Below are 12712 nucleotides of genomic sequence, written 5' to 3'. Positions count from 1 at the left end.
TGTGCCCACCTCCGTGATCACAGTATTATGAGAATCCAGAGGAGTATCATTTACATGATATAGTGTGGTGCTTGAAGAATTGTCATTGAATTCTCTGTCACAGAATTCTCTGCCCCTCCCCTGCTAGGGTTCGGTCTCTCTCTCTCTCTCAAAAATAAATAAACATTAAGTAAAAATTAAGTGTAGCAGTGCTTCCCCGTGGAAGGGAGGTTAGGCTTGCAATGACAAGAGTGGTTCATATTCCTCTGCAGGAATTCTTTCGATGTTTGGGTAACCTTTATTTGAGGCAGGATACTTTACCAAACTATTGATTGCCATCTCTCTACTCTGCCGGGGGGACTCCAAAAGGAATAAAAAGTTAACTTCCCCTTTTGTCTTACATGGAGTGCTGGGCTTCTCCTCTCAGGGGTCACAAATGGCATTCATGTTTCCTGACCCCAAAGAGAAGTTGTGAGGCACCTATTGCACAGCTCTCTCCAGACTCTTCTAAGTGAGAGGAAAATTTAGCCAGGTGTTCTTAGAAGAGAGGAGAGATGGGATGACAGAGGTCCTGTGGTGAAAGGAGAGTTGCTTAAGGTACCAGTGGTCCAGTGACTTGGTAATACTGATGTAAAGATGTGTTCCTTAAACAGATGGTTCTCTGCAGAAGTCTTCTAGGAGACACCACAATTCTTTTAAAGGATGAAATGATGTTTGTTGAGATAATGAATCATCAAGCCCCATTACTTGGGAACTGCATTTCCCATGCTTGGAATAGAGGCTGTACAACCATTGGCCTCTCAATGGGCCAAATGAGCTTGGACAATGAACATCCCACTGGCAACCATGATGGACTTAAGAGCAGAGGCTCTTTCATATATATTTGCCTGATAGTGAATATTTGCCTGATAGCAAAATCCTCCCCTACCACCCTCACTGCCAGCCATGACTAATATAAGATACCCNGAACCTTCCAGAATCCAGTGAATGCTGGGTGTCAAAACAAAAACAGATATCTCCTACATCTCTCTCTCTCTCACTGCCCCACTTCTGCCTTCTTGTCCAGAGGTATGCCACTGACTAAAGCTTGGAGTTGCAGGAAATGCTGATTTTGCAGAGACCCTGGGATAGAAAAGAAGTGGGATGGGGCCCAGGACTTGGACTTGAAGTGGGAGAAAGCAGTCAGAGCCTCAACATCTATGTGGATTGACCATCCAATAATCTCATCTCCCAGAGTGGGGGGACTGTGGTAGAGCCAGGATGAGTCATATTGCCCCTAAGCTAATCTCTCACGGTCTACCTTTTCTCATCCTAGAGCCCTTTACCTCCATTCCAGTTTAGTTATGGTCATAGCCCAGAACTTGTCACCAGGAACACTTCTGCATCTGAAAAAACTTTCTGACATTCCATCTGATTTTATTCTTTCAGCTTATGCCCTCAGTATGCCAATTTTTCAACCTATTCAGGAACTATAAGCCACTTTATATATCTCCCTGTCCACCTGACAGCATTTTCCTCCATTTCCTCCCTCTCCAAGGAAAATTTCAAGGTCCACTACTTAATCCCAAACCTAGATAACTCTATTCTCAACAGCCGAACCCTTTTGCCTTTCATCTGTCATGCCTGGCAAACTCAGTTCTATCTTTTTTTGACCTTTCTTCTAATAAGAGGCTATTTTCATGTGGTTCAAATCACACAAGAAAGTATGTTGATGCCACCATAAATGTTCTATAATAATGGTCAGCTCCAACACTGCCCAAAGACCAGCCATTCATTTCCTCAGTGTTTACTGTGTACTGGGCTTTCTTCTAAGCACTGGGGGCACACCAGGGAAGGAAACAGCTCCCTGTCATGGTGGAGTTTGTAAGATGGTTATTTAGTCAATTCTCTGGCCTAAATGCTCAAAACGATTTCACTTTCCTTCAATTTTTCCACAATCAACACTTACTGAGCATGTGTGCTGGATCACCACTGGGAAATGAGAAGTCACCAGAAGTTTTCATCATTAAAACATTTCAAACAGTAACAAAACCAAAACGTGAAACCCATCCCTTCTTTCCTCACTCCTTGCTATTACACTGGAAGGTTTCCTCGGGGATCTGTCCTTACTTTTCAATCGAGAACACTTCCCCCATCGTGTTGGAATATCTGGCCTAATCATCTGCTTTTCCAGAGGACGAACCATGTGTACCTCACCAGTCTGGCTGGCAGAAGCAATGGAACTCCAAAGCCTCTGGCGGGGAGTAGGAATGAAGGGAGGCTTTTCCCAGGGGCGGTCAGCCCAGCGTGCAGTTGGGCCACGTCCAGGGGTGAGTCACACCCAGGGGCGGCTCTGCGCCCAAAGCGAGCTGCCCCTAGAGCGGGACCACGTCCCGTTAGGGACACGCACAGAGGCATGGAGACGTCCAGGGCTAGCCGCGCCAGGGGGCGAGCAGGTCCCAGGCCAGCCACACCAGGGGGCCAGGGGCGGCCCGAGAGGTTGTGGTGCTTGGCTTGTCAGCGGCGGCCATGTTGGGAGGTCTAACCGAGAGACGTCTCACCTCAGACTTCTGGAATCCGTGTCCGTCACTTCCGGAAGATGAGGGTTTAGATTTGCCTCAAAGACAGACTTTGGCGAAGATTTCTGGAGGCTGGAATGACCTTCTCTCCTGGCCTGACAAAAGGATCCTTCCCAGGGTCTTCACTTCCATCCTGGTGGTGGTTCCTCTAGGCCACTCAGCTCCTAACTCCCACCCACAGGCGGCCGCAGCCTCGGAACGTGGTGATGTCTGGGGGTGGGGCTGCGGCTGGGTTGCGCCGCCCCTTTTGCGGAGGCCGCTGGATGGAACTTGTGAAGGTAACTGTCCTGTTGAAGATAGCGGCGATATTGGCTGCTGTTAAGACTTCACTTTACACTAGCTGCCTGGTCTTGCCCAAAAAACCTGTCTCAGATCTCAGCTATTATGTGCAGAGAGAAATGTATCTAATAGGGGCAGCCCTGAGACCTGGAATGAACAAATGATGTTTTGAGTAGTATTATGGGTCGATGTTACCAAACAGGTTGAGGGTGCTGATGGTGACCACATGGGTCTTCCAGCCCCTAGAACCCTGTGCCTTGGACGTGGCTGCACCAGTTAGGACAGCGAGGCGTCAAGATGCTAGTTTGTACAGTAAATTAGGAATCCTCATTTCTGATTCCTTATGGAACCAGTGACTGGAAGGATGCTCACGGTTTGCTAGTTGTTTTCAAAGCAGCTAATAAGAGCTTTAACTGCTGCTGGGACCTATAGGTGAGTCTAGTAGGAATGGTTTGTGGGAACCCCACATAGAAGCCAATCGATGCATTCTGGACAGAGAGGAAGAGACAGAACCGTTTGTCACACCTTGCAAGATCCAGGATACCCGGACGTGAGCCCCTCCAGCAGGTGGATTACATGTTTTTATTAGACAGAAACTCTCAGGTAATTGCCTTAAATTGCAGGTATTGATATAGTCATGCCTCCTGTGTGTCCCGGTTCTGTGTTAGGAAGCATCAGTTTGTTTATCATAGTAAGAGGTGGAAAAGAATCGTATTTGTGACTATTTTCACTATAAGAAAATGCACTATTAAGGTGTGTTTGAAAGATATGGAAAAGTAGAGGAGAAACCTCATAGATTCCCACCTTCAAAACAATTACCATTAACTTTTTCGTGTATCTTCTTAGAGATTTTGCAATGCCTATTTTTTAAAAAATAATTTTAATGTTTATTTTTAAGAGACAGAGAGAAGGGGTGGGGGAGGGAGGAAGGGGCAGAGACACAGCCACAGAATCTGAAGCAGCTCAGACTCTGAGCTGCAAGCAAATAGCCTAACTGGGCAGGGGAACCCGCCAACTTAACCTTGAGATCATGATTTAGGCTGAAGTCATATGCTTAACCGGATGAGTCACCCAGGCACCCCTTGTTATGCTTGTTTTTAATATTACTTAAATAATACATATTTCAAATGAAAAACACTATCATAAACATTTTTACGTTATTATGAACTTTCATAACATTTGTATGATAACATTTTATTAAGTAGTAGAATACTAAATTCACTTTTTGTTCAAATTCAGGTGGGGTCTAAATTTATAATTTTAAAATGTTGCTTACTTTTGATCATAATTGTACTTGCTTATAAACTGTCCTGTTCCAAACAGCACAGAGCTTTTCCTAAGTGTCTGAACAACTCAGGATTCTGCTCCCAGGGCCAAATGCTTTTTTCTTTCTCCAGCCACCTTAGTTGAGTTATCCACTCATTTAGTTAGGTTTCAGCTCTGGATTCTCCTCTGAGTTTCAAGCTAAGGAAACCACCTGCTTGCTAAAACATCTTCAGTGTAAGATCTGCCACACTTAACCTATTGTCTTCCTTCATCTCGAACCTTCCATTCCCCAGAGAGTCTGAGTGTCAGTAGCACCTGAACTTCCAAGCAAGAAACACAAGAGCCATTTTACATTCCTCCCTCTTTATTTTTCCTGTAGCTAGTCAGCTACTACATAGAGGAACTGGGAAAATATGCTGTGTAGAGAAATCCTAGAGCTCTCACAGTATACTACATTCCCCCCAAATAGAAGGTAAGAGCCTTCAGGCCATGAGCTCTATTTTTGTAATTAAATTTTTCATTATATTAGTAATATATGTTCAAATTCTCCTGCATCAAAATTAAAGCATTCTCGTTAAAGTTAAATAACCTCTTGCAAAACAAAAACAAGCATCTCATTCCATACCAATTAATTACTTAATTAATTTCCTTGCTATTTACATCAATATAGATGATCAGTTTCCTACTTGATTTAAGTTAGTCTGCTACTATCAATATTTTGATGCCTGTATTGTCATATTTAGCTCATTACTTCAGTCTGACTCCTGTGTTTTTTTGATTTATCTCAATCACTTTCTACTTTCTGTCACAAAAAGATGTTTTAGACCCAATGTATACTTTTCCCTGCATAATCCTGGGTTCAGGCATTTTTCAAGGTAGCTTTGCTTTCTTTAATGGAGAATGGTACTAGATGTGAAAGTCATTGTGACAGAAGTATTCATAATTATTAGGATGTTGCTGCTTGTAGGTTCTTTCAGTAAACAGAGCTAGTAAATATATGTATGTATAAGCCAGCATGCGCACATTTGCACATTTAGATGTTAGTTTATTTTTCCCTATATCTGTATATTTTGAGAATCCTGAGTTCACACCAATACCTCCAGTTACGATGTAACACCAGAGGGTTCCTTCTAGTTTTTTACCTTTCTAAGTTTTTAACTTCTTTCTCTGACAATGAGATATCTAGTTCCATTAATTTTTTTAATATATGTATTTGTTCAATCAGTCCTCCTGTATGGAAGCAATTTCTCATCCCCACCGTCTCCTCCATGTATGGATATCCTCTTCTACTGCTTAGTTATCAACTAAGTGTGGGCAGCTGTGCTGTGTAGACACCAGTATTGCACCAGTCGAAGCTTCTATGCCAAGTCCCTTTTCACACTGCTTGGTACACTGAGCTTTGGGACACTGCTGATGCCTCTCTAACTGCTCTCCTTTAGCCCTTTTGGTGTGGATGCTCACTTTGCTTGGTTCACCTATTGGCTCTAAGACTGAATTACTCAGAAAGGGAAAAAGATGAGAAATACTGTGTCTTCCCCCTACCCACCTTTCTTGAGACATAATTGATATGCAAAAAACTGCATGTATTTAAAAGTGTACACCTTGATTAATTTTGAAACTATTTTTTAATGTTTATTATTATTATTATTTTAATGTTTTAATTTATTTCTGAGAGAGAGAGAGCATGAGCAGGGGAGGGTCAGAGAGGGAGGGAGACACAGAATCTGAAGCAGGCCCCAGGCTCTGAGCTGTCAGCACACAGCCTGACGTGGGGCTCAAACCCACAAACCGTGAGATCATGACCTGAGCTGAAGTCAGACACTTAACCAACTGAGCCACCCAGGTGCCCCTAATGTTTATTATTTTTTAAATTTGTTTTTTGAGAGAGAGAGACAGAGTGTGAGCAGGGGAGGGGAAGGGAGCGAGGGAGATACAGAATCTGAAGTAGGCTCCAGTCTTTGAGCTGTCAGCACAGAACTTGATGCAGGGCTCGAACTCACAAACTGTGAGATCATGATTTGAGCCCAAGTCAGTCGCTTAACCAACTGAGCCACCCAGACGCCTCACAACTTGGTGAGTTTTGATAATGAAATCATAAGCAAGCTAACAAACATTCATATCTTCCCATTCATTTTGAGCTTTTAAAATTAAAGGTTTTAGGGGCGCCTGGGTGGCTTAGTCGGTTAAGTGTCCGACTTTCGCTTAGGTCATGATCTCGCGGTTCGTGGGTTCGGGCCCTGCCTCGGGCTCTGTGCTGACTGCCAGCTCAGAGCCTGGAGCCTATTTCAGAGTCTGTATCTCCCTCTCTCTCTGACCCTCCCCTGCTCACGCTGTCTCTCTCTCTCTCCTAGAAATTAAAAAAAAAAAAAATTAAAGTTTTTATTTTGAGACAAAAGCAGATTCACATGTACTTGGAAGAAATAGAGCTCGCTTTGGATTCTGTGTCTCCCTATCTTTCTGCCCCTTCTTTGCTCATGCTCTCTCTCTCTCAAAAATAAATAAATACTAACAAAAATTAAAAAAAAAGATCTAGAGCTCATGTATACTTTTTCTAGCTTCCTCAATCATAATATCTTATAAAACTATCATATGACAACGAAGATATTGACATTAATACAGTTAAGGCATAGAATACTTATGTCACTACAGGTATTCTTTCTATTGCCATTTATAGCCACACTTCCCTCCTACTCATACTCTCCTGCATCTGTTTTTCCATTTTTATAATTTTGCCATTTCAATAGTATTTTATATATATGGAATTATGTGCTATGTAACTTGCTGGAATTTGCCTTTTTTTACTCAACTTAGTTCTCTGGAGATTCATCTAGCTGTTGTGTGTATCAGTTCACTTTTTTTTTTGTTTGTTTTGCTGAATAGTATTCCATAGCATGGATGTAACTACAGTTTGTTTTTTTTAACCACTGGTTGAACAACAGCTGGGTTTTTCCAGGTTTGAATAAAAAATACTGTGAATATTTGTGTACACGTTTTTGTATGAACATAAGTCTTCATTTTTCTTATGATAAATGCCCCATAGGATGATCACCAAGTTGCATGTTTAGTTTTTTAAGATATGGAAACTGTGGCTGTTTCTTTTATATTTTGCATCGACAGCACGAATGATCCAGTTTCTCTTCATCCTTGCCAGCATTTCGTGTAGTCACTATTAAAAAAAAATCTCTTTAGCCAATCCAGTAAGTGTGTAGTGATAGGTCATTGTAGTTTTAAATTACACTTCCTGAATGACAAATGATATTAAACATTTTTCTTGGGTTTATTTGCCATTTGTCTTTTGGTGAAAAATGGCTCTCATGTCTTTTTTCCATGTTCTAATTGGATGATTATTATTATATATTTTTTTAATCCGGTGAGTTACCAGAGTTCTTTATATATTGTTGATACTGACCTTATGTTGGACATGTGGTTTCCAAGTAGTATTTCCTCCCAGTGTATAGCTTGTCTTTTCATCCTTTTAACAGTCTTTTGCAGAGCAATAGTTTTAAAGTTTGGTGAAGATCAATTGGTAAACTTTTCCTTTTATGGGTCATTTTTTTAGGTGTAACATCTAAGATCTCTGTGCCTAGCTTTCGATCTTGAAGAGTTTCTCCTATTTTAAAAAAAGTTTTATAGTATTATGTTTTACATTCAAGTCTGTGATCCATTTTGAGGTAAATTTTTAAAAGGTTTATTTTGAGAGAGTGGGAGCACATGAGCTGGGGAAGGGCAGAAAGAGAGAGGGAGAGAGAGAATCCCAAGCAGGTCAGCTGTGCTGTCAGCGCAGAGATGGAGGCAGAGCTCTATCTCACAAACAGGATCCTCATGACCTGAGCTGAAATTAAGAGTTGGACACGTAACTGACTGAGCCACGCAAGCACCCCAAATTAATTTTATGTGAAGTATGAGACTTAGGCTGAAGTTTATTTTTTTGACATATGGATGTCCACTTGTTCCAGCATTATTCATTGAAAAGCTAGCTTTACTTCATTGAATTGCTTTTGTACTTTGTCAAAAATTCATCGAACATATTTGTATGGTTCTATTTCTGGGTTCTCTATTCAGTTTCATTGGTGTATATATCTATCTATCTGTGTTAATTATGCACATGGTCTTAATTATTGTAGCTGTAATAAGCTAAATTTTAAAATTGGATGGACTGATTCTTTCTGCTTTATTTTTCAAAATTGTTAGTTATTCCAGTTCCTTTGCTTTTCCATATACATTGTAGAAAATCGTGTCTATAAAAAAATCTGCTTGGATTTTGATAGTAATTGTGTTCAATGTATATGTCAACTGAGGGAGAATTGACATCTTTAGTATATTGAATCTTCCAACCTATGAACATAGTATAGCTCTCCATTTATGTCTTCTTGAATTTCTTTCATAAATATTGTGTTGCTCTCAGCATCTAAGTTCTGAACATATTTTGTGCACATAAATATTTTCTTTTTTAGTGATTGTAAATGATAGCATATTTTAAACTTTTGTGTCTGTGTTTTCATTGATAATATATAAAAATAGAATAGAGTTTGTATGTTTATTTTATATTCTTTGACCTTGCTGACCTCACATAAATTGTCAGAGATGTTTTTGTAGATTCCTTTAGATTTCTTATAGACAATCATCTCATCTACAAATAAAGGGAGCTTTATTTCCTCTTTATGATCTCTGTACTTTATTTGCACTGCCAGAACTTTGAACACTGTGTTTATTAATGAGAATGGCCAGAGCAGACAGACTTGCCTTGTTCCCGATCTTAAGGTGCAAGTGTTCAGTCATTCACCATAAACATCATGATAACTAGGTTTTTTGTAGTTGCTCTTTGTCAAGTTGAAGAACTTCCTTCTTTTGATATTTTTCTGAGAGTTTTAAATCATGAATAGGAGTTGAATTTTATTAAGTGTTTTCTGTATTAATAGATGTGATCCTGTGATTAGTCTTTTTTAGTCTATATAATAAGGTGGATTATGCTGATTGATATTTTAATACTGAACCAGCCTTGAATCCCTGGAATAAATACTACTTAGTTATGTATATAATTCCCTTTATGTATTGTTGAATTCTGTTTGCTAATATTTTATGAAGGATATTTACATATATATTCATGAACGATATTGGTCTGTAGTTTCTATATTTTTGTACTGACTTTTTCTCATTCTGTATTGGTGTCATACTTTGTAAAATGAATTCGAAAGTGTTCCTTCCTCCTCTATTTGCTGAAAGAGATTTTGTGAAAGTCATTTTGTAGAATTGGAGTTAATTCTTCTTTAAACACTTTGTTGAATTCTTAAGTGCAACCACAGGACTCTGGAGATTTTCTTTTTTGGGAGTTTTTAAATTAAAAATTCATTTGCTTTACAGTTACAGACCTTTTTGAACTATCTATTTCATATTAGTAAGTTGAGATAGTTTGTGTTTACTAAGAAGCATCCATACTGATTTTTTTTGTCTATCTGTTTGGTCATTTACTGAGAGAGGACTATTGAAATCTTTGACTGTAATTATGGATTTGTCTGTTTCTCCACTAAATGCTATTTTTCCTTCTTGTATTTTGAAACTTTGTTCTTAGGGATATCAGTATTTAGGATTCTTATGTGCTATTGATTATTTGACCACTTTTACATTATAAAATGACCCTCATTCTCTCATGTAATATTCTTTTCTCTGTAATTTTCTTTGTCTTATATAATATAGGTACTTCAGCTTTATTCTTTCTTTCAATTACATTTAACATATCTTCATGTTTGCTGATTCTTTCTTCAGCCTGCACAAATTTGATGTTAAATTCCTGTAGTAAATTTTCCATTTTTGTTAATGTGTATTTCAGCTCCAAGATTTATATTTGCTGTCTTTTTATAAGTTTCATATGCTTTTTGATAGTCTCTTTTGGTTGAGTTGTCAATTTCCTGATTTCCTTTTGCTCTTTATCCATGTTTTCCTTTAGGTCTTTGAATATGTTTAAGACAGTTTTTGTCTAGCAAGTCTAATGACTGTACTTCTTAGAGTTTCTATTCTTTTTTCTCTTGTGAATGAAGCATACTTTTTTATTTCTTTGCATTCCTCATAGTTTATTGTTGAAAACTGGGCATTTTGACATTTAGGATATTGTAAATCTGGAAATCATATTCCTACCCATGCCCAGAATTAGTTGTTTCTGGCTATAAGTTGTTGTTTGTTTAGTGACTTTTTGAAACTAGTTTAAAAAGGGTTTATTTAGATATAATTCACATACCACATAGTTCACCAATTTAAAGTTTATAATTCAAGGATTTTTTAATATATTCACAAGTATGTGCAATCATTACACAATTTTAGTTGACACTGTTTTGTTTTGTGCTTTTAAAATTTTTATTTAAGTTCCAGTTAACATACAGTGTGATACTAGTTTCAGGTGTTCATTATAGTGATTCAACACTCTATTTTGGTCTACACCATTTTTGTAAAGACTATTCTTTGTTGTGTGTGGTCTTTTAAGCCTCTGTTTCTTCAGCTTAGTGCTCAGTTAGTTGTGTTTGAGATTTTATTAAATGACTAGAGAGAAGAAAAAGAAAGGAAAGAAAAGACCCTGGATCTTTGCAGATTGGCTCTGTGCTAGAGCACTTACTTCTTGTTTTTGTTGAGCCTAAATTTTAGCTACAGGTGAAAGCTTGTTGTCTTCTCAGGTCTTTTCAGTACGTATGTCCTGCTGCTGTGTACATGTGTGTGGATTTCTAGAATCTCTGGTGTTGGGAGAGCTTTTCAAAGCTTCCTGGAGTCCCCTCATCTACCATTTTGCATCACTTTCCTCATGGTTTATCCCTTTCTTTCTTTCTTTCTTTCTTTCTTTCTTTCTTTCTTTCTTTCTTTCTTTCTCTTTCTAAATTCAGACAGTTTGTTTCTTAATATTTACAGTGGGTTTCTTATAGTGTAATGGCCCCTAACAGAAGTTTGTGTCCTCATTCTTGGGACCTGTGAATATGTTACCTTACATTGTATAAGGTAATTAAGTTTTCAGATGGAATTTAGGTTGTTTATCAGCTGTCCTTAAAACAAGGAGATCTTGGAATATCATGTGGGCCCAGTGCAATCATGTGAGCCCTTAATATCTGAGAACTTTTCCCAGCAGAAATCAGAGAGATTTGAAGACAGAAGGAGAGGCTGGAGAAATTAAAAATGTGACAGAGTCTTTGATTTTCTATTGCTGGTTTTGAAGATGGAAGAAGGCAACCATGAGCTAAGATAGTTCCTAGAAGTTATAACAGACCTCAGCTGATAGACAGAAAGTAAATAGACTTCATTTCTACAAATTGGAAGGGTCTTAATTCTGCCAACAACTTGAATGAGCAAGGAAATACATTCAGAGCGTCTATACAAAGGAATACATCTAGTAGACATCTTGGTTGTAGCCTGATGAGGCCTGTACCAGAGTTTCATTGTTGAGAACTGTAAGAAAATTAGTTTGTGTTGTTTTAAGACAGTAAGTTTGTGGTAATTTGTTATGGTAGCAGTGGAAAGCTAATACAGCCTGTTTACATTTAATGTGATTATTGGTTTACATGGGTTTAAATCTATTTTCTTGCCATTCATTGGCTCTTTGTCCCTTGTATAATTTGTAATTCTTTTGCACTTTTTACTCCTCATTTGGATTAAATGTTTTATGTCATTTTCTTCCTATTTGGGGGGCATATTGTCTCTGTGTGTTTTAGTGCTTACTTTTAGTATGGAAAAGTTCTTCAGGTTATGCTTTCTTTATTTTTGTGAGCCTGAGTATACTCAGGCTAAGAACAGGGTGAGGAAAACAAATATTTGTTAAGTGACGACCGTATGGCTGATGTTATATTAAATAGCATCAAATAAAAAAAAATTTTTTTAACATTCTATGAACAGGTACCTACAGACAGGGTGCACATAGATGGCAATAATAAACAACACATATTTTATATAGGATTGGCATCGTGTAAAACTTGTGATTATGGACCCCTTGAAAATCTGTTAAAAATAATACATGGTTACACAAAATCTGTATGCAATTTAGGGAGTGCAACCAAGAACCCCGAAATAGAGAACAGCATGATAGTTTTAGTTCATCATTTCTTCATTATTTATTTAGAGAAGTCTTAGCTAAGGACATTTATTGCTTTTATGTTCTTTCATAGCACCATCTATCTCCCCTTAGATGTTCATGGTTTTAAATCAACATTTGTGTGATTATTTGCTGAACATCTGTATCCTTAACTTGACTATAAGCTCCATGGGGCCAGAAATATCCTTACTCCTTGTTTCATTCTCCATGATGAGCACAGTCCCTGGGGCCTACTAATCACATAAATATCTGTTGAGTAAGTCAACAAATGAATGGGGATATGACATTAAATATAGAAGTTGGAGAATACAGCTAGAGTTATGTGTGCTAGAATTGTCAAACAAATTTCATGGGGGAGGCAACACCAGTTCAAATCATTTTTGTTGAGCACTTATCATGGGTAGTGCCTTAGGCTATGCATGGAGTGGGAGTGCTATCTAGAGCTTGTTTGTGACAGGTAGGAAGTTTTGATAGTCACAGAGGTCACTTGGAAATAGCAGGCTTAAAGAGTTCTGTGGGGAAATACAGTGGATGAGAAAACTAGCACTCCCGGTAGATGATGGATAAT

Source organism: Crocuta crocuta, unplaced genomic scaffold (assembly GCF_008692635.1).
Source record: "Crocuta crocuta isolate KB4526 unplaced genomic scaffold, BGI_CrCroc_1.0 scaffold41, whole genome shotgun sequence".
NCBI classification, from domain to species: domain Eukaryota; kingdom Metazoa; phylum Chordata; class Mammalia; order Carnivora; family Hyaenidae; genus Crocuta; species Crocuta crocuta.
The sequence above is the reverse complement of the archived record's forward strand: the minus strand, read 5'-3'. Positions refer to the sequence as shown.